Below are 25133 nucleotides of genomic sequence, written 5' to 3' on the forward strand. Positions count from 1 at the left end.
ATTGAGCCAAGCACTTTAAGAATGCTTATTTGCACACAGTTATGAAGTGTCACGATATGTCTCAAATGCAAGCGGCTTCCATTAGAAGCGGAACGGCAGAGCAGGAAGCACGAGCAATATTTCCTTAAAAGTTCATCGTAGGCAATGGGCTAGTGTGCCAAGCCAAACAAATCCAGGCAATAATGGAAATGTAGCATGAAATTACTTCTGTAAACAACAACCATTCATTATGTGAACATTTTTCATAAGCGAGCAGGCAGGGAGAGGGGCAGGGGCTGCCGGTGAGAGGGGAGGGGGCCGTGGCGAGCACGGCCCATCCACCCACTGGAGTTTCCGGGCGGAGCTTTCTCGGGGCTCCCCGTGCCCATCTGTCTTCGGAAGAATGCCGAGGCGAGGCTCCATCCTGCCCGGCTCCCGCCGTCAGGTTCCCTTTCTTCATTAAGCGGGATTGGCGCAGGCAGAGGGAATGTATGATTTAAGGAGGAAAGAGAGGCCCACTACTTAATGTTGATTTGGCGGAGTGTATAACCCCGGAGAGAAATGTAAATAGCAGCCTGCAATAACATGACAGCCCACTAATCATATTTACAAACGATATTAAATCTGTCCGCACGCAGGCCTGCCTGTGGATTGGCCCGGCCGTAATTGTCATTGTAACCAGCACCGGCTTATGGGAGGATTTAACTGCAGTGATATAAGGTGAGTCGCGGGCTTATTATGACTTTATTATTACCCGGTTTATGTTTATTAAAACAATTTGTCATGCAGAGCAGGAATGGAGGAATGGGAGCATTAAATCGTGCCATACTCAACCTGGAGAGATGACTCCGGGGATGAATGGTAGCGGGTCCCAAGCCTCAACTCGGTTGCCTCTGGAGCTGGGACCCGTCGGTACCAGCTGCCCAGGGCCCTGGCCTGGCCGAGGAAGACCACTCCACCAGAACCTCAGAGCCTCGCAATGCACGGCCGGGGTCTTTTCTGTGGCTCTAACTGCCTTTCAAATAGGAGTCAACTCAGGGCAGCCATGGGAGGGATCTGAGCCCGAGTTATTGCTGGACATTTGCAGGAGGGACCACGAGAGCCAGGTTTGGGGCTCCCCTCGCCCGCAGGAACAGAGCCAATCCTGCGAAGGCTGCACCCAGAGAGCCTGCAGAGGCTCAACACAAAAGGTCTTGGAAGAAGTTTAATAAAAGCTGCTTTATTTTCTCTGGGGGTCCTTATTGGTTATTATCGAATTCATTTCATCCCCAATCTTCATTCTTTGGCAAGGCAGAGAATGGGGGCGGGCTGAGAGGAATAGGTCTAAGCGACTGGTAAATAATATTCCCTTTCCCCAATCCAGTTATCCAAGGACAAGTGGCATTGGGAGGTGGGAGGCCTGAGGTGGCAGCTCCCGAGGTCACTGGGGCTGAGGCCTCGTGTGCAGACATGAAAGTTACAGGCACCAGTTCTTGCTGCCAACCCCAGCATGCAGGAAAGGCCCCATGTGCTGGGGATGCACCCATGATGCACTAGAGCTGAGCCTGTGGCTGTCACAGAAGCCTCAGAAATGTGACCCTTGGTCCGAGTGCCCTGGTGAGGAAAGGCCAGTCCTCAAGAACCAGGTGACTACACATTCAGGGTCTCCACTAGCCCTTACAGGGTCTCTGTGTATCTTAAAATTAGGAAAGGTTCCCTTTCCTCCAGGCAAGGGTGGGCCAAGCAGGGCCCACAGGTTAGTGAGCAGAGCAAAGTCTGGATTCCAGCCCTCATTTTCTCCCTTTACCCTTGTGCAGTGAACAACCTACACAACTGTACGTGCTGGCCCTACCCCCTGCCAGCAGCATCGTGGTCTGAAATGCTACTGTTTAAGCAACTTACTGTCTGCACGTCTCCAAAGGCATTAACGTTTTGGGCAGTGAAGCAAGGCGAGTCTCCAGAGGGGGCGATGGACAGCAAGAAAGGATGTTCCCATCATCACTATCTACCGGAGTGCCCACGGATCTCAGGCATCATGGCAGGTGAGGGCAAGCAGGACAGAAACCATTCAGGCTCCCTTCTGGATGCCTGGGCAGTGCTGCCTGTGGGCTATGATAGCAGCTGCTTCGAGCGAAGGGTGCTCTGGGACATGGTGCCACGTTTCAGTCTCCATTCCCCAAGGGTATGGGATACCTGGCTCCCAAGTGTGTGCAGCACCAGGTGATGGCCTCAGGTTCAGAGTATCTCTAGAAATGTCAGCACACCCCTCTGCTCCCCCCATTCCTGCCTGGCCAAGAGGGCTCGCTTGGGGATCCTGAGTCTGGGCTTTTGGGCATTGGAAGTGAGCTCGTTGTGCAGAATTCAGCCTTCATTCTGGGCACCCTCCTGGCAGGTGGGCTTCTGGCCTCGGCTTACACACCTCCTGCAGTGGGGAGCTCACTCCCTCCTGTGGTGGCCTCTCTGGCGGTGGAAACCTTTCCTGGAACACCCCTACCCCCAGGAGGACTTTGAAAATGAGGCTTGTCCCCAGCGTCCCATTAGCTGCTCCTCTGTTGGCTGTGCAGCTCCCCTGCAGGGGGACTTCGGGGCCCCTCCTTGTCAGAGTCCCGGCTCCCAGAGCTCTAGCGTCCCCTGGAGTCCCCAGTGGAGTGTGGATCCCATGGTCAGCACTCCCGGCTTGCCCTCTCTCGTGAGTGCAGTCCAAATGGAGCCAGAGTTGGGCCCTCCGCGCCAGACCTGGCTCTGGGGTGGCTGTGGGGAATGCTTGCTAACTGTGGGTACAGCCCCCCAAGCCTGGGGAGGCCAGTGGGCCTTGGGTTCCCTTTGTCTCACTTAAGAAAGGAGTCACCAAGCGGTGGCTCAGGGGAGGAACAATAAGCCTTTATTGCAGCTGCCCTTCTCCATAAACGCTCAACCTGCCGGCCGGCCGGCAGGAGTGGCCGTGCTGGCAGATTAAAAGTCTCTAAACTTTCTTTATGTCTCCTTGGACACTCCAGCGGCTTTAACACTGCACTGGCCGGCCTGGCTCAAAGATAAAGAGGCAGGCTGGGGTCAAGGAGGATCTGCCTGGGCAGTCCCTTCCTGGCCAGTGGATGCTGGGTGGGTGGAGTGGTCGTGGGTCTGGGGAGCCCTGGGGCACCAGAAGGCCTCTTGGGGGAAACTTGCCTCCTGACCGTCTCCATCCTGTGGATGGCAGACACAGTCCCTGCCAGCCACCTCTGAGGTCCACCCTCAAGGAAAGGGTAGCCTGGGCCCGGCAGAGCTAGGTGAGCAGGCTGCCACCAGAGGCAAAGGAAGCCTCTCCCAGGCCTCCGGGGTGTCTTGGCTCCGCACCTACCCCCACCACCCTTCTTGCTGAGTCCCAAGGCTGGTGGACCCCCAGAAGGGGTTGGTGGGCCAGGTCTGGTCCTACTACAGGTGAGGGCCTCCACAGCCTCCACCAGAAACCTTGTCTCAGCGCCTCTGGGCTCTCCCTGAGGGCCGAGAGGCAGCAGGGCTGGGTAAAGAGAGAGACTGGGACAGTCCCTGTTAATACTTGTCGTCCTGACATCATTAATTCTCTTCACTCCCCAGAGTGCCAGGGTTTCCTCCTGTGTGTCAGTCGGGGGCTGGGTCATGCCACCCTTCCAGCAACAGCTGAGTCCTAGGCACCAGCGGGGAGCCCTGCTGGGCCAGTCGATCCTCTGGCTCACAGAAACGTGCCAAGATATGCAGAATAGAGGTGACGCTTGTGGGAGTGTACTGACTGGAAGGGGGCACGAAGGCGCCTTCTGGGATGCTGGAATCTAGACCTTGAATCGCGTGACGGTTACACGGTGCACACGTATGTGAAAACCCATTGAGCTGCACTTGCACGCTTTGCTATGTGTAAATTTAAATTTTGAGTGGTAACAACCAAGTAAACATAGGCTTTGCCCTTAAGGCCTTCAGTTGGAGTCCCAACTCTACCACGCCCCAGCTGGGTGACAGGACACATCGGCCAGTCTCTTCATGTATGGTAAACGGGGGAAATATCACCTACCTCTTTCCACTGGCCTGCGAGCTCCATGAGAGTAGGAACCACAGAAAGTGTTCTCAGTAGAGAATAGGGACTCCCCTCTGTGTCCTCCCTCACCCCTACTAAGGGTCTAGCTTAAGAACTGCCAATATAAGAAGACCCTCCCCCACGCCGTAGGAAGGGCTGTGGGTCTGAAGGGAACCCGCAGCTCCCCAGGAAACATCTCACCTTGTTCTGCCAACATCCCAGTTATGATGTGGCTTTTGGTGTGTCCCCACCAGCCTCTAGCTGCTCTTCCACAAGGGGCTTGGGGTGGCCTCTCTCTCTCTCCCTTGGAAGGGGAGGGCCAGAACTGGGGTGCTGAGGTGACACGGGCCTGGACACTGGAAATGAGGAGCGGGAGCCCTCAGAGGTTTTGGGGCCGCTGGGTTCGGTTTGGAGAGGGGCCAGAGTGGGCTTTGGTTTCCTGGGCAGGAAGGGGAGCTTTGAAGAGCTGTGCTTAGGACAGAGGCCCTGCAATGAGACTGGTAATGGGACTGGTTCTCTGGGAGAGAAGAGGAATTGGCGATGGTAGGGAAGTACCCTGGTCTCTGGCACTGGGCACACCCAGGACCAGACCCTGCCCACTGGTTTACCTTGCCTCTCTCGGGGGGCCCCCCTCGGCCTGGATGTTCCAGGCTGCTTTGGAGGGGAGGGTCCTTTCCCCCCATCACTCTATCTGATCTTCTGCTAGGCTAGTTCGTGGCAATTTCTTGCTCCGTTTCTTTAATCCCTGATTCTCTTCAAGCGCAGAGGGAAGAGAAAAAAGCAAAAGCCGAAGGCCTGTTGGGGGGAGGGTTGGGGGAGGGGTGAAAGGAGCTGAAGGAGTGGCTCCAGCCCTCGGCATCCAGGCTTGATACGGGGTGGGGATAGCGAGGGCCTTCAAGGGTCCTCGACCAGAGCTGTGAGACCCAGGACTGAGGCTACCTCCTCTTCCTTGACCTCCCCATGATGGGCAGGGTCAGTGTTAAGTGGGCTGAGACTGCTGGGCTGCAGTCATCTTTATAGGCCAAGGACGGAGGCCTGGGGTGAGCAGCAAAAAAGGCAAAAGCTAGACCACGGGGGAGAAGATACTGTCAGCTCACTGCAGCTCTGCAAACTCCCAGGCCTGAGGTGACACCCAGGCAAGACTCCAGTCAGGGCTCAGACACAGTCTAGGCCAGTGTTGGGGGTCCGCAGACCCCAGAATGGCAGCTTTCCCACTGGCTGCTGGAGCTGGTGGCAGAGGAGGGCCCTGTGAGCTCAGGTGAACCCAAAGCTTTGTGCTCCCCTCCAGGGGCTTGCCCCGCCCCCCCTCAGGCCTCTGAGACCTTCCTGCTTCCAGGGGTGGGGTGGGAGGGGCAGTGGTACAAGAATAAGCCCTGGAGAATGGAGCCCATGCGGAACCTGCAACTTCTTAGAGGAAAAACTTACTGAGACGCTCAAATGATGGCAGTAATTAGGCCACTTATTTTGCAGAAGTCCAAATTAAATGGAAAATTTGGTGCTAATGAAAATGTTCCATTTTCCCCTTTTATTAAATCTAACTCTGTGCCTTCCAAGAGTTTGGGAATAGCCAGCCCCTGATGGCTTTCTCACAGCCAGTTCATATCCTCCGACTGTAGAGCTGCTGAGATAGAACACACTCTCAGAGCCTCCAGTTACTGGCTCAATTGAAAAATGTCCTTCATAAGGTAGCAGCGTTAACCCACCCCCAGCCACCTCCTCTGCTACCAGCCTTCTGCCTGTCACCATCCTCTGCGTGGACCTCTAGGAACCCAGGCCCAAGAGGGAGGGGCCACATGCTCACTGCAGAGCTGGGCTTCTGGTCTACTCCTCCTGGATCCCGGGAAAATCTGAGCTCAGCCTCTTCTCCCAAGAGACCCCGGCCTCTACCACTCCAGGCTGCCTGCCTCCTGACAGCAGGAGTAGGCGGAAGCACCCAAGATTCTGATTGGACCTGCACTTTGATCCCCCACTTACAAACTAGGGGCCTCGGGCAACCCCGATTGCCTCTCTGGCCTCCAGTTTCCTCATCTGTACGTTGGGGACAGTGCTAGTGTCTGCCTTGTAGCGCCTTGTGGATGTGAATGGAGGGAGGGCCTCACAGAGCCCCGTCCATGGTGGGGTAGAGCACCTGTCTGTGGCCAGGTCCCTCCTTGAAACACCCTCTCTGGCTGGGCTTAGGACATGACTTCTGTCACTCCAGCCTCTCCAGGATTTCCTCTGAAAGGCTTGGCAGAGGTGGGAAGGGTGGAGCTAGAGGAGGAGCAGGTTAGGGTCGGGACATTCCCCACACCAGGTTAAGCAGCAGGGGCGGAGCAGCCTACCCTGATCCCGCCAGCAGGAGGCATGGGCTTGGAGGTCTGGCTGTCCGGGATGGGGCTGTCAGTGGGAAGGAAGGTCATCTCCCACAGACACACATGCTGGCTCAGCCCCAGTCCTCCTCAATGGGGCTCTCAAGCACTTGGCAACGGGACCTGAAGCAGACCTACAGCTTGAAGCACAAGCCACAGTGAACACCTACATTTCAATGCAACTTCCAATTTGTCTACCCATAAAGGTTTCTCAGGAAACTAGTGTGTACCCAGCACTAGGCTTGAAGAAGTTGGAGACAGGAGCTTATTTAAATACAGCCATCATTTAAAATACTGGGCTGATCACACTCGTGCTTCCCATCTGGGTGATGAGCACCCCGACACAGACACCTGGTACCCAGATGAGAAACATGGCTGTCACCTCGACTCCTCTCTCTTCTTTGTCTTCCCATCCTTTCCTACCCCATCCTACAGTTTCTACTTCTTTGTTAGTTTACTATCTGATCACTCTCTGCCCTCTGCCCCACAAGGTTTCCTTTTCCTCTACCTCATTTCAGGCTCCTCACCAGAATTATTATAACAGTCCTTGCTCTCAGTCCCTCCCTCCCACAGGTCCCAGGGGGATCTTTCAAAATGAACATTTGAACTCCTCACCCTCTGCTTCAATCCCTTCAATCACTGTAAAGTTCCCATCGTGTTCAGGATAAAGTAAAACTTGATAGTTCACATATTCTGCATCTCCCCCAGTACGTCCCTCTTCGTCACACCCTCCAGTCATACCAAATAGCTTGTCGTTTCTCATACTTGGCGTGAACTCTGGTTGGTTTTGCTTTCTTAAGATTTCTTCTCACTTCTGAGACCCGAACCAGTTCTATGTGGTTTGAATGAAGATGGGTAGGCGATCTAGGTCTGTGATCTAGGACGATAACAATACCCCATCCTTGTAGGCCCAGTGATTAATGCAGGAAGTGAACTTGATCCAAGCAGGGCCTATTAGGATGCTCCCTGGGAACCATGGCTGAAACTTATGAAAGAAAATACTTCCTACTAATAATGTTATGCTGAAAGTAAGTGAGTCTAGAGCTTTTGAGGACTGTCTGATCTATTACATAAAGAAAGCCTATTTGAGTGATATAGAGAGAATCAGAACCTGGAAATCAGTTAAGCTCCTGGATCCAGCCATGCCTGAACCCACTGCACATGACTTTTCAATTATGTAAGTTAAAAACAATTTTTTTTTGGCCTAGTTTGAATCTTGACTAAGACGATGGCTTAGTTTGCTTTACAAACTTTGTAAACTTTGTAAACTTTACAAAATTTACAAACTTTACAAAAATCGCTTTACACTATGTGTTCAAAACTGTCAGTAATTATCACCCCCCTTGTCTTGGAAAATAAGACAACTCATTTTGAGACTCATCTCAAATGTCAACAGCTCCAAGAAGTCTCTCTTTTTCCCATTCTGATTATGATAATACCCCTTCTGTGTGCTTCCGTATCTTACTTCATACTGTGTCATAATTACCCATTCCCACAACCAGATGCGATCACGTTGATGGCAGGATCCATGTCTAAGCCATCTCTATAATCCCTTTGCCCAGCACATGGTTATAGACACCAGGCAGAGTGTAGGCAGTATGATTCAATTAGTATAAAGATAAAAACCAGACAACTAATCAATATTTTTTTTAAAGATTTTTTTGATGTGGACCATTTTTAAAGTCTTTATTGAATTTGTTACAATGTTGCTTCTGCTTTATGTTTTGGTTTTTTGGCCGCAAGGCATGTGGGATCTTAGTTCCCTGACCAGGGATCAAACCCACACCCCCTGCATTGGAAGGTGAAGTCTTAACCACTGGACCACCAGGGAAGTCCCTAATCAATATTATTTAAGGATGCATACATAAGTAGTAAAACAGTAAGAAAAAACAAGAAAATTATTATCCTAAAAGTCAGGATGGTGGTTATCCCTGGGAAGAAGGAAGGGAATGCAGCTGGAGAGAAAGAGTCTGGAAAAATAATATTTTTAAATCTGAGTGATGGTTGCACAGATATTCATTTTATTATATTTCCTTGAATTCTATATATCATATGTATACACTTTTACACACATAGTGTAGTTCACTACAGGAAGAAAATGAATGAGATTTTTTAGATCTTTTTTATTGTTTTCTAATTTTATTGCACTGGAGTCATAGAATGTGCCATTAATTATATCAAATATTTAGTGTCTGTTAAGACATCCTTTGTGGCCTATTATATAGTCAATTTTGTTAATGTTCCATGTATACTTGAAATAAAGTGTAGTCCTTAATTATTGGACACAGGGGTTTAAACAAATGTTAAACAAATGTTTAATGTTATTAAACAAATGTTAATTGTGTAGTTCAATCATATGTATTCAACTGCTTATGTTTTTACTAATTTTTTCTGTTCCATCAGTTTCTGAAAAAGCAATGTTAAAATTTCCCATTATGATTGTAAGTCTGTCAGTTTCTCCCACAATTCTGTCAATTTCTGCTATGTAATTTTGCTTAATATACTGTCAATTTTTCCTCGTAATTCTGTCACTTTAAGGTTATGTTATTAATAGCAACCAGGTACAGCATCAATATAGATTTCTACTGAATTTTTCCTCTTGTCAGTAAATATTCACCTCCTTTAAATCTCAAAACTTTTTTGTCTTAAAAGCTCTTTTACTTGCTATTAACATGTCTCCTTTCTTTTGGTTAGTATTTACAATATATTCTTCTATCCTTTTACTATCAAGCATTCTGCAAAATTATATTTTAGTTATTATGTCTCTTATAAACAACTTATGACTAGATTTTTAAAATCTTACCTGAGAATATCTCAGAATAAGTGGGTTTAATTCATTTAAATTTGTTGTGATTACTGATAAACTTGGACTATTTTATACCATCTTTAAAATTTTTTACCATGTATTTTTCTTTTTTCTTTTTTTTTTTTTGGCGGTACGTGGGCCTCTCACTGCTGTGGCCTCTCCCGTTGCGGAGCACAGGCTCCAGACGCGCAGGCTCAGCGGCCAGAGGCTCACGGGCCCAGCCGCTCCGCGGCATGTGGGATCCTCCCGGACCGGGGCACGAACCTGTGTCCCCTGCATCGGCAGGTGGACTCTCAACCACTGCGCCACCAGGGAAGCCCCTGAGTTCTTTTTATTACCTGTTTTCTTCTCTCTACTGATTTGGTTGTTATATCTTTTTAAAAAGTCTAAATTTAGTCAATATCTTTATTTGCCTCCAACAATACAAAGATCTGTAAATGTTTTAACTCCAATCCCCACTCCCATCTTCTTGCTATTGTTATAAAATATATTAGTTCTACCTTGTTTTTTAACACATTCTAAAGATTAGTCGTCATTTTCTGTAGTCAATGCTTATTTAAATTAACCAAACATGCTTTCTAATTTATTTGCTCATTGTTCCTTCCTCTTGGTCTCAATTTTCTTCTAAGTTACACCCCTTAGTTGTTAGTTCAGAGAGAATTGTGCGTTGTAAACACTCTCTGACTTTTTCTAATATCTTTTACTTTGCCTTTACTCCAAATAAATTATAAGTTGCCAGTTATTTTTCTGTAGTGCTCTGAAGATGTTATTCCACGGTCTTCTGGAATTAATTGGGCTTCTGAGAAGTCTGCTGCCAGCCCAACTGTTGTTCTTTTTTAGGAATTCTGCTGTCTCTCGTTGTTTTTCTCTGTTATTTAATGTTTTGAAGTTTCCCCATAATGCGTCTAGATGTGGATTTTTTTTATTTGTCCTCAGGATTTAAGGTATTGAATCAATTTGAGGACTCAGCTCTTTCTTCAATGGTGGAAAATTCTTAGGCATTTTCTCTTCTAGGATGCCCGCCTCCATTCTTTCTACTCTCTTCTTCTGGAACGATTGGGAATCTTTGAACCATCTGATTTCTCCTGATACTCCCTCATGGTGCCTCCTTTCCTCATGTGGTTGGTAACTTTTCGTTGAGCTTTTGTTTCTCTGAGCTTTAGCAGGGGTTGTGCTTCTAATGGAGTCTCAAGCGCCATATTTGTCATAATATTCCTTGCCGACCAGCTTCATGCTTCTCGTTGCCAGTTCCCTAGACCCATCTTATTCTCTCAGCTTGTGGACCCTAGGCCCCCAGGTAGTGTACATTTGGACTTCATACCTGCTTCTGGCCCATTCCCAGGGCTGCAACTTCTTGTGGTCTTTTTTTCTCTCCCACCCACTGCCCCAGACACACAATACGTTTTCTTGTTGCTTGCTACACTTGTGAGTTTAGTTTCTCTAGTTCCATCTTCATATAGATGGCAGACTTTCAGTGCCCTCAGCTGTATGCAAGGGGTCTTAATTCTGTTTCTGTGGCTTTTCATGGGCAGGAGGCTAAATCTCCTGTCCCTACTTGGGTGTTAAAATGCCACTACCACCACCACCAAAGGACACTACAGTATCACTTCCTGCTTACCATCCTAGCAATAAATACACTCTTTTGCTGGTCCTAGAGATTTCCCCTTTTTTTTCCCCCATGTAATGCTATATTGAACATGCCCATCCTTTTCATTATCTTTGTTTAGGGGTTTAGTTTAACCTTTGAAAAATATACAAAATATGGCTATTGTTATTTTTTATAGTCAACACTTGATTGAATTTACCAACATGTTTTAATCACTTCCTGTGGTCATCCATGGTCCCTTGCACCCCATTTGCTTTACCTTCATGTTTACTTCTCTTCTTACTCAAGGGACATCTGTATTTCAGTGAGGAGTTGTAGGGGCATAGTAGCTTAGTCTTTGCGTGTCTATAAGGGGGTTTATTCTGCCTGCACTTTTAGATAATAGATTAACAGGGTATAAAATTCTAGATTGATTGTCATTTTTTCTCCAGTATCGTGAAGATATTATTTCATTTTCTTCTCTCATGGGTCACTGAAGACGAACCTGCTGTTGATCTAATCTGATTTTTGTAATGATCTGTTTCTTTCTTCTGATAGCTTTTAAAATGATCTTTTTACCTTGATGTTCTGAAGTTGCACATGATGTGTCTGAATGTGGATCTATTTTATTTTTCCAACTCAGTACACTGGGTAGATTTTTTAATCTGAAAACTCATATCTTTCTTCAATTTTGGAAAATTTTTGACAATTATCTTTTTAAATATTGCTTCTCTACTATTTCTTTCATTCTCTTATTAGATAACCTTTATTAGATGCATGTTAGAGCTCTTCAATCTAATTCCATGTTTCTCAATTGCATAATATATATATGCATTAGATATCTATCCTATCTTTCTACATGCAATCTAATATATATATATATATATATATATATATATATATATATATATATATATACACACATATACACACACACAGGGTTTCTATTCCAGTTCTGGTTCATGGAGTTGTTAATCTTATTTTTGAAACTGCCTATGAACTTTTGGTTTTCTCTTTATATAATCGATTGTCATTGCTCCTTGTATAGACCAGATCAGACCATTAAAGTGTGAACCACCTATGTAATTCTGAAGTTGACAATCCCTCTCTCTCTATTCAGAAAATCTGGATAAAGAGAGTGATGGGTCCAACTTGTGTCACTGGGTACAGGGCATGCAGTGCAGTAACTTAGATCACATGCCTACCTTGTGGTGGAGGTGGTGCCGGACACCTGGACTGAAAGCCTTATCATAGTCATATGGGGCAGAAGGAGGTTTTTTTCCCCAAAGCAAGAAGGAACAGTTCACCAAGGAAGGGAGATGGGATGATACACTGACCAGAACAAAATCATGGCTACCACAATCCACACTGGGACCCTTTCTCATGATCTGGAGTACCCGGGAAGCTTAAACTTACCCTTATATTTCTATTTCAACCCTTTGAGTTCCAGATAGGCAGGACCTCAGCTGGATGAACAGGAGAACACATTAGTACAACCCAGGAGAGGACCAACCTGGGAAAATCCTCCTTCCCTCAAGCTCTTCTCCAAGGACAGCAGAAGCTGAGAGGCATGCGGCCAGCTTGGTCAGTGTATGAAGTTCCTTCAGCTGAGACGTTTTCTCTACTTTTCCTCAAGCCCCAGAGGTATGTAAGTAGACACAGAGGCCTATGGTTCCAAAATCAAGGGAAGAGGGCTCTGGTGCTGAGCTGGGGCTCTGCCGTCTGTTGTCATGGTGGGAACAATCATTTGTTTAAGCCCTAGTCTGAGTAACCAGCCCAGGGTCACGGGATACTGGGCAGGTGGGCAGCCCACCAGGGGGCTTTGGTAGGAAGACAGGTGGTCCATGGATCTTGGCTAGCCAGGGCACAGACCCCTGCCTCCCACACCAAGGCTGCTGGGCTGGAAGGGAGATTAGAGGGAGGTTGGTGGGTTCCCAGGCAGGGGCCCTGGGTCAGTTTCTACTCTGTACCCCCAGTCCCCCACATTGAGGCCTGCTCAGCACTGCCACTGCTGCAGTCACAGTTAATGGCATCTTTCATTGCATTTAGAGCTTGATTTGTTTACAAACTAATAAATATGATTTATAAAATGTGCCCGTGGTTTGCTAATTACTGCACATATGGCGTTTTCATTTTGTAAAACTGGCATTTGCATTCTTTGTAGATTATGACTTTGTGTCCCCAGTGCTAATTAGTCTGATTAGGCAGATAACTTCCCGGTTACTAGGCTAAGAGGCTGAAGGCTGTGGCACTCGGGGAGAAGGGCGGCTGATATGGTCAGCCTTGCCGGGAGGAACCAGGGAGGCCCCAGGACTGTGCTGAGGACCCTGGAATGTCAAGCAGCCCATTTTGTGTCCTTCCCCAAATCCAATTAAGCACAGTTCGTTAGCATGAATTTCTTAATCAGGCCTAATCTTCCCAGTGAATGCACAATTTCTGAATTGTCACAGAGCTGGGTCCGCCTGCAGGCGATCAAGGAACTGGCAGGGCTTTGGTAGGAGAGTGAAGGGACAGCAGGCTGCCGGACCCTTCCCAGTGGCCAGTGAGAAGGACACACAGTGCTGGGCTTGTTGACAACCAAGACCTTGGGTGACCAAAGGGGATCCCAGAACACTAGGCCAACTTATGAGCCTCAGACAGGAGGAGCCATGGCCGCTGAGCCTGCGCATCCAGAGCCTGTGCTCCGCAACGGGAGAGGCCACAACAGTGAGAGGCCCGCGTCCAAAAAAAAAAAAAAAGAAGAGGAAGAGAAAGCACACTACAAATGACTGGCATTGGATCTCTCACGAACATTGGTGAGCTTGGGCCGGCACCAGATTTAATTTGTGTTAGAAAAATAAGATAAAGTTCCGTTGCTTGTATCCTGAGCATCGCAGAGCAATTTGCACCTGCTCCGTTACCTCCAAGGGAGATGATATCCCTAAAGCATTTAGTATAAGGTGTGGCAGGCATCTTTGAAGTGTTAGTTGTATTTAAGCGGTTCTTAGAGAAGGGCCCCCTACTGATGAATGTGCAATGGAGGAATTACAGCGGATGTTCTGTGGAATCGGCGTCGGTAGACTCTGGGTGAGGCCAGGCAAGGGCTTCCTAGTAACTCCGTGGCACTCCACAGAGGCAGTCCTGGGCCCCAGTCCCCACCCCCACCCCCTACCTTTGCTCCCAAAAAACATCTGGAAAGAACTTGGTCATACACTGTCCAACCTCCCTCCTCCCTGGGAACGTGTGGCTAGCTCTTCCATCTGTCATGGCTCAGGAGGCTGGATAAGTGACATGCCTGTGCCTCTGCCCCCCCACCCCCACCCCGCAGCTCCCTGTACTTTTCCGGTCACAATGCTTAACACGCTGGGTTGCAATGTCTATTTTCCTGTCCTCTCACGGATCTGCGAGCAGCTTGAGGGCAGAACTGTGGCTGCCTTACTCTCTGCTGCAGCTGCGGTGTAGCTGAACTTGTTGGGTGGATGGAAGGACGGATGCACGGGTGGATGGATTTCCATGGGTTCTGGAAACCATCTCCTCCTGTACAGGCCTTTGTCCCAGTTTGGTGCTGGGGCTTGAAGGGGCCGGTTCAGGAGAGGGATGGGGTGGGGTTAGGGCAGCAGCATTAGCTTGGCCTAATTCTCTGTCTCTTTGGGCAGGATAGGACCGGAGGCCTCGCAGACTCAACAAGGGAGGAGCTAGGGACCCAGGATCACCTGGGCCCAGGTTGGCCTTCCTCACGGAGTCAGGAACCTGGGAGGAGCCGCAAACCTACGCTTGGAGGTCTGGGAAGTTCTAAGCAGAGAGTCCTGCCTGTGGAAGAAGAAGACTTCAGATCTGGTCCTGCTTGACCTTGGAAGGGTCACTTCCCCCATCTGAGCTTTCATTTTCTCCTTTGAACAGCAGAGATCAAATAGCCTTCCAGGCTTCCTCCCTGATTCAAAGAAGTAACTGCAGACAGGGAGGGACCAGCGCGTGCACACATGCTTGTGGGTGTGCTGGTGTGAAGGTGAGTGTGTACATGCGTTGGGGAGGGAAGCGAGTGCAGATTGGCCCAGGCAATGCCAGTCCTGCCACGGCCTTCAGGAGAGCAGCACTTTGTACAAGGGTCAGAAGTTTCCTCAGAACTCAGAGGGGTGGGCCCGAGCCCCTGCCCCATCTCCCAGTTTGACATGAGGGAGGCAGTGTAAGAGGATTGCCTTGGCCCGTCCATTTGATTTTCATAACGAGCATCCTGGTGTAGGGATATGATTCTTTCTCTTTCTTCGAAAATCTTAATATATTCTGCTTTAAAATTGTTTTGAAGTAATAAAGGGATTTTCACAGGCAACAGATGAGTCTCTGGACAGACTTAATCTGAGGCCAAAAGCCAGAGACGGGGATTTACCTCCCATAATGACTCCTTTCAAGTGAGACAACGGGGAAGAAGGGGATCCACAGAGGGGCAGGAGGGAGCGCCCCAGGAACCCCTGCTCCTGGCCCAGAAGACTTGTTTATGAGCAAACCCAGGCCAGCAGCTCCACGAACCCCACTTCAACCAGGTGTTCGCTGCCACCATGGCCACGGCTCGACTGCCTCAGCCTACCTTAGGGGTAGGCTGATCTGTCCCGATCCTGGCTGCACAGCCACAGTCAAAGCTGGGGAGGGGCACTGAGGCTGAAAACCACAGCGAGGTGTTATGGGGCAGGGCAAAAACCACAAGCCCAGCTCAGAACTTCTCCCCAGGCTCCAGACCCACACATGCAACCGCCTGGACACCTCCCCTTGGATGTCCCACCTGTGCCTCCAGCTCACTGTGTCCACAGCTAGACTCATCACCAACTCCCAGGCCTGCCCCACCTCCTGTGGTCCTCATCACCAAGATGGTGTCGCCCCTTTCCTGATCAGGGCACCGAGCCGGGTGGCATTCTGGAAGGGAGTGGGATGCTCACTCCCCAGAGACTCTCCAGGCTCAGAGAGGGGCCAGTGGGCATTCTTGACCTAGTCAGAAGTCACCCCCCCACCCCCCGCTGGGGACCAGGCTGATGGGAGCCTTCACTGCAGGAAGTTCTAAGGAATAGAAGGATGAAGGGTCCACAGACAACCCCCAGGGGACCCAGCTTCTCTCTGTGTTTCCCGTTCTCTTCAAGGCCTTCCCAGAGGGACTGAAACTGAGTCCTTCGTGATTTTGATGCACATCCTTTGTGCCTCCACATTGGCCTTCTGGTCTTTAGATTATGTCTAATGGCCTGGGTAATAAGGCACACTCTGTACAAGCATCCTTATACCTCCTATACTCAGCACATGTACTATACTCAGCACATACGTGCACAGGTGCTCACACAACACCCTCCCCCAAACAAGTGCAGATGTCTGGGCAGCGTGTAGCTGAGCAACTGAAAGTCCACATGTGCCCATGAAGGTAAACCCTCATACACTGGGCTTGGAAGTCTCACTTTGCAGCCCAGGGTAAAAAGACATGATGCAGGCCAGTAAGTACTCCCAAATTTCTAGGGAAAACCCTGAGATGAAAGGAAAAAGAAAAAAGGAAATGATGTCGCCTTTTTCATGAGCTGGGGCCACAGTCCCAGAGGCCTCCTTTGGGTCATGGGCAGTGCTGCTCTGGGGGTTGGTCAAAACTCCTGAAACTGGGGCAGAAGGACTCTCTGCCTGGATGCACACTGAGGGTATCTTCTGTGTCTCAGGTCCCTTCTCAGGCCTTTAGGTCAGCTATTATATTGTGGGAAAAGGACTCACTAAGTCGGACCTCAATGCTGATTCTAAGACCCCTCTTATAGGCTTTATGACCTTGGGCAAGTCACTTAACTTCTCTGAGCATCAATGCTCCCCTATGTAAGGTGGGCATAATGATGCCTGCCTGTCTAACTCTAGGATGATATGAATCAACGACAGTAAAAGTTCTTCAAAGCTGCGAAGGCTTGTATATATTTGAAGCGTTATTAATATGTTCTTCTGCCTCCAAAGCTGGCCTTCCCCGAGGAGACGATGCAATGTTTTTGAACATAGAGTGAATTCCTAAACTGTGCCCTCCCCCTCTCCACTATTTCTGCCTTGGGTTGTCAAAAATGGTAATCTTCTCTCAGGCCTGAAATTATGAGCCTGCTTTATTGGTCAAAGGCCATAATAATTTGAGCTCTTATTTTATAAACTCATTTCTGTACAGTGATATCCTGATAGGAGCAGGAATAATAAATCACAAACATGTCCCCCAAGATTGCATTGTAAATGTCAAACTAGACAGGAAATTGTAATTAAAGAAAGGAAATTGCTACAAAGAAGCACTTGATTTTAAAATGAGCCAAGCATAGAATTTTCTAAGCATTTAATTATAGTCCAATTTCAACTGACTTGGCTTTTGCAGTCATATTTCTTATTATAACTCTTCTACATAATAACCCAATCTCCCTGCTCACATAGGTCCGGCCCATCAGAGGGTAAGGACACTGCACAAGTACAGGGATTTAGAACTTTAAAGGGACGGTAATCATGGTGGAGGCTGGGGTGATGGACACAGGTGTCAGGATTTTAAATCAACCACAGTCGAATTTCCAGCCAAAAGGGAAGCAACCTAACACCTGGGAGCTAGCAGATTTAGCCTGACTTCCGCTCAGTTAGAAATCCACTCAGGCGCTTGCTTCCGTCAGGAGAAGAGAGGCCCAGCCTCCCATGTCCTGTTCCTCAGATCTTCAGACGTGCATGGAAATGGCCCCCACCCAATCCACCCACCTACTGGCCATGCTTTACCCAGGTAGTACCTCAGGACTGGGCGCGGTTTACCATCCACGTCTGCACCTGGGTGCTGGGGGTGGAGGGTGTACGCATATTCAACCAGGTGTTCAGCGGCCACAGGCGCTACAGGAGGGAGGGCAGGGTGGCTGAGAATGTAGGACGTGGTGCTAGATGGTCCTGGGTTCAAATCCTAACTCTGCCACTTAACTACGAGTTGGGCCTAAGTCACGAAACCTCTATAGCCTTGATATGCTCGTTTGTAAAACGGGCATCGTGATAGCCTCCATCTTGTCTGGTGTGTGGTTAACAGTCATAAACGGGAGTGACTGCAATGGTTACTGTTGCTGGCCCAGGAATGATCCCCAAAGTAACCTGCGCACCGGATCTTCTTGTCTCTCCATCAGGTTTATAGGGCCCAGAAACTGGTTAGCTACTGGTTCAACTCCCAGTCCGTGGAGGCTGCTGCTCTCAGCTGGGTTTCCTCATTCCCCTCTGCAGGCTTAGCCTCTCCCACAGGAGGGAAGGGAGACTCCCAACCAGAGCATCCTTCTTTCTCAAACCTTCCTCTCTCTTCAGACAATTCAGCTAGGTTGTGGTCAGCAGAGTGGGTAAAGTCTGACACGAGTAGAACAGGGCGTGGCCCCCAGAAAGGCCCAAAGACTGCTGTGTCAGTGGAGATGTTACCCAAGGAGTTACTATGAGTGGGGGTCCAGCGGGTCTGCTAGGCTGGTTGTGCTATTTGGCATTGCACAAGCTCCAGGGAGTGGTATTTACATAGACTACAATATGAATGCCCCCTTTAAATTGGGCAGTGTACAGCTTCTACAGCTGAACATGGTGAACCTAGACTCTGGGCCCAGAGCTGAGTTGGACCTAGATTGGTGGGAAGGTAAGGGTCAGGTTGGAGAGAGGTACAGAATAGTTTGAAGATTTGGACTTGGAGTGAAGAGTCAAAGGTCCCAGGGATCAGAGGAGAAACCAGAGGAGCAAAGTCCCAGAGAACTGCAAAGGCACGTCTGGAACCACAAGTTGCAGTAAAGGGGTGGGGGGCGGTGCTGATGAATCCTCTCCCCTGGGTACCTCTGCTCTATGGGGTTTGTCTCATCTGAATCTGCTGGGCAGCAGGGGAGCTTGGCTTCTGACGGCAAGTGATGAGTCGGGCACCAGTCTGTCCTCTGGCAGAGTATCCCCATCCCCACCTGCGATGAGTCAAATGCAGGGATCATACCACACAGTACAGACGGTGCGTGTAGTGGGTGATATAGGACCAAATTCCTGGGCTGCGAGCATCTGGGGGAGCCTGGCTCAAGGCTTCCTGACAGAAGTGCAATTGGAGGTGGTCACAGAGAGGGCACTTAGGAATTTGGGGGGCACCATGGGGAAAAGGCATTCCAAGGAGATGGAACAACCTGGACAAAGGTACAGAGCTGTGAGAATACTTTCATTCGTTCAGAAATATTTATTGTGACCACCATGTGCCAGGCACTGTTCTGTGTACTAGGGATACTGCAGTGAATAAAACAGACAACAATCCTTGTCTTCATGAAGTTTCCGTCCTAGTGGGAAGAGAAAGATAACAAATACTGTAATAACCAGATCGTATAATATGTCAGAAGGCAACACTAAGGGCTATGTAGAAAAAGCAAGCAGGGGAGAGAAATAGGAAGTATTGGGAAGAGTTGCGATTTTAAGTAGAGGGTTCAGGGTCCTTCCTGGGAAGGTGATATTGGAGCCAAGACATAAAAGCCGTGGAGGAGCAAGGCAAGCAGACACACAGAGAGCATTCCAGGCAGAAGGAAGAGGAAGTGCAGGGGCCCTGAGGTCTGGCCTGTTCAAGGAATAGCCACGAGGACACTGTGTGGTGAGGAAGGGGGAGTGAAGGGGGCAGAGAAGAAGGGAGAACCAGGTTGCACAGGGTCTTGTAGGTTACTGAAGGACTCAGACATGATTAGGGGCTTACTGACTGCATCATTGAGAGCAGACTCAAAGGGATCACAAAGGCAGAAGTGGACGTAGTCTAGGTTCAAATCTTGGCTTAGCCACTACTAGCTGGGTAACCTCAGGGAAATTACTTAACTTCTCTGGGCCTCAGTTTCATGCATATAACCCTGGGGATTCATAATAGTGTCAACTTCAGAGGATTGTTACAAGGTTTAAAATAGTTAATTCACCTAAAATGCATAAAGCGGGTACCTGGCTTGTAGCAAGGGCTCCATGAGTGTTGGCTACTGCAATTTCAAAGAGGAGAGACAGGTCAGATCTCGGATTCATAAAACTCATCCAGGCTGGTGTGAGGAGGTGGGATGCGGGGCCTGGAGAGGTAGGGAGAGGGGCTTTGCTGTAGTCCAGGGGAGAGATGGTGGTGGCCTGGGGTGAGGGGTGGGACATGCAGAGAACTGGGAGGGTTTGAGAGAAACTTGTGGGGTACCCTTGGTGAAATGTACCTCATACTCCGCCTCAGAGCACGGGAAGTTGAGGGAGAGGGCAGAGCGGTGAGATCAAACCTACCTCGTGGCTGACGAGGTTCCCGCAGTGGCTTTCTTCTCACTCTCCCTCCTGGAGCCCACTGTTCCCCTCTGCCCCCCCGGGGGGTTCGTATCAAGAAGGCCCTTCCCTCCCCCTGTCCCCTGACAGGATCCAGTCCAGACTTCTTGGCCTGGTCATCAAGGCCCTTCCCACCCTGACCCTAGCCGGCTCCATCTCTCACTGCCCCTTCAAGACCCCTTGTGCTGCCCCCATCAGGCCCCTCCACTCCAGCCTGGCCCCTCAGCTTCCCAGGAGTTCGGTTTCTGGCCAGTGACTCAGGGCTGCCTCCTGGTGGCCACAGGGCCATGACTTACCCACATTCCACCTCAGGAAATAGTTCTCTGGCCAGTACAGCTTCCCGCTGACTAGCTCTGCCTGTGCACAGTGTCCTCAGCGGCTGCATGTTGGAAGGAGTGTGCCCCTGCCCCCGGGGGCCTCTGCCAGGCACAGGCAGGTCCCATTTGTGAAGGAGGCACGTGTGTACTCAGGACTATAACTTTGTGCCCTAGACCTTGTGACCCTTTGGTCAGGGAGAACCCAAAGGCTTCTCCTGTGAAAACAGACCTTCAGGAAAGCACCCCAGACTCCCAGTTAAGATGACATTTTAATGGGGGAACTTGAGGCACTCTGGAGGGGGCCAACCAGCAGAGGCAGCTGGCCCAGCCTGCCCTCAGGGCATCCTGAAGCAGTTCTTCCTGGCGGAGAGAGAGGGTCCTCCAGCTGTCAGGTTTTACTGTCACACCAAGGCTCCGTCTCATTCTGGCTAAGACAGAAGACCACATCCAAAGTCTCCTCCTGGCCTCCAAGACCCCCTACCATCCACCGCTGCCCATGGAGAACTCTGTGGCCTGGCCATGCCAACCTGCTTCTCCTGCCCCGTAGGCCCACCTCACTGCCCTGCGCACTCCAATACTCTGCCTTCCTAGCCAGCTCCTGCACCCCGTCTTCCAGGGAGCAAGGCTGCTCTGAACTTCTTGGCCCATCTCTGCTTCTCCCTCTTCTTTTCTCCTTGAACCACCACCAGGCTGTCTCAGAGGGCTCAGGGCCGAGAGAGCCTGAGGCTCCCAATCTCAGCCCTGCCAGCCCCCGGCCTTGGCTCCTATCAGGCTTCCTCTAGGCCATGAGCGCTCCAGGAATAGGGACCACCTGCCGTTTCCTTCTCTGTGCCCCCTGTTCCCACCGGGCACTAGCACTGTGGGAGAACAAAGTAGGTGCCTGATCCCCACCCACCTATAGGAAAAGGGGGACAGTTGTTCCCCTGAGGCCTCAAGCCCAGAGCCAGGGCTGGACAGAGAGGAAGGGGCAGGGCTTCAGGCAGCAGAAGCTGATGACAGAGGATTCAGGGGGTCCAGCAGAAGCCCCTCATGGTAGACAAACAGGACCTCCAGCAAGGAGCCCCAAGCCATGTCTGAGGGGAAAGCAACGTCCATTAAGTCCATTAGCTTTAACACTGAAATCAATGTTGCAGCCACCAGAAGTAATTAGCGTAAGTCACATTTCAGATCAGGAGATTTTTTGAAAACCAAGTTTAATTACATTGAAAAAAAAAGACAACTTCATTTTCCCTCCCTCGATAGGTTCCCCTGATGATCCCCACACTTTCATTTAAAAAAGGACTGCTTGCAGTTTGTTTTTTTTCATGCCATTAAACAAAAGTAGTACTTTGGCTATTTCAGAGGTAATAAACGAGCTTGGATGCCCGCAACAGAGTTCCCCTCCTTTTATCAGGACAGAGCGTGTGGTTTTCGGCCTGAGAGGATCCAGTTGGGGCTTTCGGGCAGACAGAGTGGCTCTAAGAGATCACCAAACCCATTTTACAGATGAGTAAACTGAGGACCAGCCAAAGGAGGAGACCCATTCCGGGCCACCTTGTCCAGCCCCATGCTAGCTACAAGGGATGCAGAGATGGCCGCTGCCATCAAGGAGTGGGGAAGATAGAGATGTAGGCTGTGTCGGGGTCAGCCAGACCAGCTTGGGGAATCAGGAAAGGCAGAGGTGACATCAGATCTGAGCCTTGAAGGGTCTAGGACTTAGCTGGGGGAAGAAGAGAAGGCTGCCATTCCAGATGGAGGAGAAGGTGACAGCCAAGGCCAAGCAATGGGCAGTCGACTTGGGAGTGTACCTGGGCTTGGGTAGAGGTTGCTCACTCAGGCTCTCATGGGAAATGAGGCCTGAGGATGCCACGTCTCACCTCACTGATTTCCCAGACAGAAGGCCCTCACATCCATATGAGGATATCAGGGTTTCCAATAAATTGAAGATGGCAGCCAGGAGGCCACACTGTCCCCACCTTTATCCCACCCCACCTTACCAGCCTCCCTGCATTTCCTGCTCCTGCAGCCCTCCAGTCCCTATCCTAGCACCTTACCCCATTTCTTTGTCCCACACTCAGATCTGCCCACCCCAGCATCTTAGCCTGACAATTCTTTTTCAACTTCCCTCACCTCAAGCCTCGTCTTTGTAGCCTCTGGCCCCTCTGACAGATGCATCTCCCCCACCCATGACTTGGTCCCATGTGTTTGTTTAAGAGACTGCCATGGTGCTAATTGCCGTGTTTATTCGCGCTCGCCAAATGCGCTCTGTTTTGCAGGCATTTGCTTGAGTGGCTCCGGATGCCTGATCTTGCTTGTGTTTCTTTTGGGGGGGGCGGGGGCAGGGAAAGAGACACATCATTCTCATCACTGCCTTTCTGGGACACGCCAGAACCAGGGCTAGGGCCTGTCCCCTTGTCTTGCCTCTACCCCTCCTCTCCAGGAAGGGGCCCCTGGGCTCCGAGTCAGCTTCCTGGGTCAGGAGAGTTTCGGTTTGCTGCTGGGGGGCTGGGGCAGCATTCTCTCCGTGGAATCATGTCTCTGTTTTCCCAGCGACCCCCATGGCCAGAAAAGCAAGCCTTAGCTCATTGGTTGTGCAGTCTGGCCTGGCCTGTTCTCTGAGTAAAAGAACAACCTAGATGAGAATGTTGTGCTTCGCTGGATCTCAGAAGATGAGGCAATAAATGTGAGCCATCCCGGCCTCCAGGGATCCCCGCGAGGGCTGCTCGGCCAGGCAGGGCCGCACTCCCAGCACCTCCTCCTGTGCCAAGCCGCTCCATTGTGTGGGCTGGCAGGCCTGGGGTGGGGGGCGGCGGGAGGGTCACGCCTGCCAGGGTCTTCGCATCACAGCCCCTCGCTGAAAGGCCCCACCCCCTCCCCTGGGCCCCACCAGCCAGGCCAGGGTCAATGGGATTAAAGGCTCAATTCACGCCAGTCAGTTCTCTGGTAACATGATTTCATTAGAGGCAGGCAGGGAAGAGAATGGACGGAAACAGCTGGTGTATAAATTATAAAGTCTACTTTGTACTGAGTGCACACACCTTTCCCCAGCCACATGACTAATTAATGTGGCGGGGAGTGGACTTGAAGTCAGATTGCCTTTCCCCCTCTCTCCTGGGGCTTGGTTAACAACAGGTCCCTGCAAAGCTGGGAGAAGGGAAGATTATGCAAAGCTATCATCATATGAAAATAGCGTATTAACATACTGCCTGTGAGCTGTGTCCAATCAGTTCCCTCCCAGTGGCGTGTGTACGAAACAATTAGAATGGCATTTCTACCATGCTTCTTTAATACATTTTGGCGTTAATATAATCAAGGGATGAGGGCCTAGACATCTTGCAGGCACAGTTTTCTGTAACACCCATGGGACGTTTGGTGGTGGTGGGGGCAGGCTGATGGGATCTCGGGGGCGGGGGTGGGATGCGGCAGCGCTCCTCTGGACCAGAGCCTCAGGTGCAGTTCTCTGGTGAGTTGCCCTGCCTCTGTCAGCCACTACAACCTCTGGCTGCCTGGGAGCAAAGGCTTCCTTCCCCCTGGGCAAGGGACCACAGATTCCGGAGGCTTCTCTACTAGCGACAGCAAGAAGTTGCAGAGTTAGAGAGATCCTTTAGAAACATCGATTATGTCTTTTCATCCTTTACCGAAACCCCCCAGAGACTGCCCAACTCACTTCAAGTAAAATGCAAACTCCTTCCCTGGGCGTGATCTAGCCCCTGCCTACTTCTCCGGCTCACCTTGCCCAGCTGTGCCCTCACGTGCCTCCTTCACCCCTCCAGCCTTCTTTCTTTTCCTCATACACCCTGAGGTCCTCCCAGCCTCAGAGCCTTTGTACTTTCTCTTCCCTCTGCCTAGTGGGATTCTCCTTCTTGTCCTGCAGGTCTCAGCTCCTCAGAGAGGCCTACCCTGACCGCCTGATCTCAGTCAGCTCCACCCCAGTCACTGTCTGCCTCTTTGTTTTGTTTCCTTCATAGGTCTCGTCCTGATCTCAAATTGTTCTGTGTCTGGATTTGGTCCTTGCTGATCTGCTACTTCCCACTGGAACATAAGCTCCTAGGGGCAGGGACCTTGTCTGGCTTGGTCACTGCTGGATTCCCAGCACTCTAGTGGAAATTGGCACATACCAGGTAACTGGCAACTGTAGTTTGGATGAGTGAATGAATGACTCAAATCCTAGCATCTGGAGTCTCTGGGGGAACCAGTAAGACCTTGGGATCTTGGCTTTGCTGCCATCTCCCTTGGGCAACCCAGCTCTTTCATTCGCCAAGCCTTTATCTGGGACCTGTTGGTTGCGTAATCCTGAAGAACTGGGAGAAACAAGAACCAGCTGTGGTTCCTGCCCTGAGGGGCTCGAAGCCTAATTGGGAAATAAGTCTTGATATGAGAAGAGAAGACCAGCTCTCTAAGTCAGAGCTTGAACACAGGGGTACAGGGGGACGGAAAGGTGGGAGTGAAGGGCCTGGGGCCAACAGCTCTATGACTAATGCTGCTGTGCGACTTCAGGCCAGTCACTGAACCTCTCTGCTCCTCAGTTTCCTCATCTGGAAGGCAGATCACAGTCAAAGTCAGCCTTGGAGCTTACTGAGTCCCATTCAAGAGATAGGCAGGCTGAGGCCCAGAGAGGGACAAAGTCTTGCCCAGTGTCCCAGGGTGAGTTAGTGGCAAAGCCAGAACCAGCGCCCAAACCAAGGCCTGTGTGTCTCAGTGGGATGCCAGACCCCTGCTCCCATCTGTCACCAGCCACCTGAACCATTCCAGATTCTCCGGGGGCCCAATTAGCACCCAGCCCTTAACCCGCAGCTCAGAGAAAGAGCTGAGAGCCCTGAGCGTGTGCCTCCTTCCTTCACAGCAGGTGGGGATCGTATCTGAGTGA

The 25133-nt window shown here is 50.3% G+C and overlaps 1 protein-coding gene across 2 annotated transcripts in view; it reads left to right on the top strand.

Annotated features, from left to right (window-relative positions):
- The window catches only part of LMO1 (LIM domain only 1), a 121491-nt gene that overhangs the window by 39353 nt on the left and 57005 nt on the right, over positions 1-25133 (top strand). The window contains exons 4-8 of one of the 2 annotated variants that reach the window (XM_049713982.1): positions 618-699; positions 1776-2000; positions 12166-12365; positions 14357-14706; positions 24235-24387. The gene's annotated coding sequence lies outside the window, so the exon portion shown is untranslated. The remainder of the gene's footprint in view (positions 1-617; positions 700-1775; positions 2001-12165; positions 12366-14356; positions 14707-24234; positions 24388-25133) is intronic. The other variant, XM_033404571.2, reaches the window with a different exon arrangement.

The sequence above is a fragment of the Orcinus orca genome, chromosome 8 (genome assembly GCF_937001465.1).
Source record: "Orcinus orca chromosome 8, mOrcOrc1.1, whole genome shotgun sequence".
Classification (NCBI taxonomy): Eukaryota; Metazoa; Chordata; class Mammalia; order Artiodactyla; family Delphinidae; genus Orcinus; species Orcinus orca.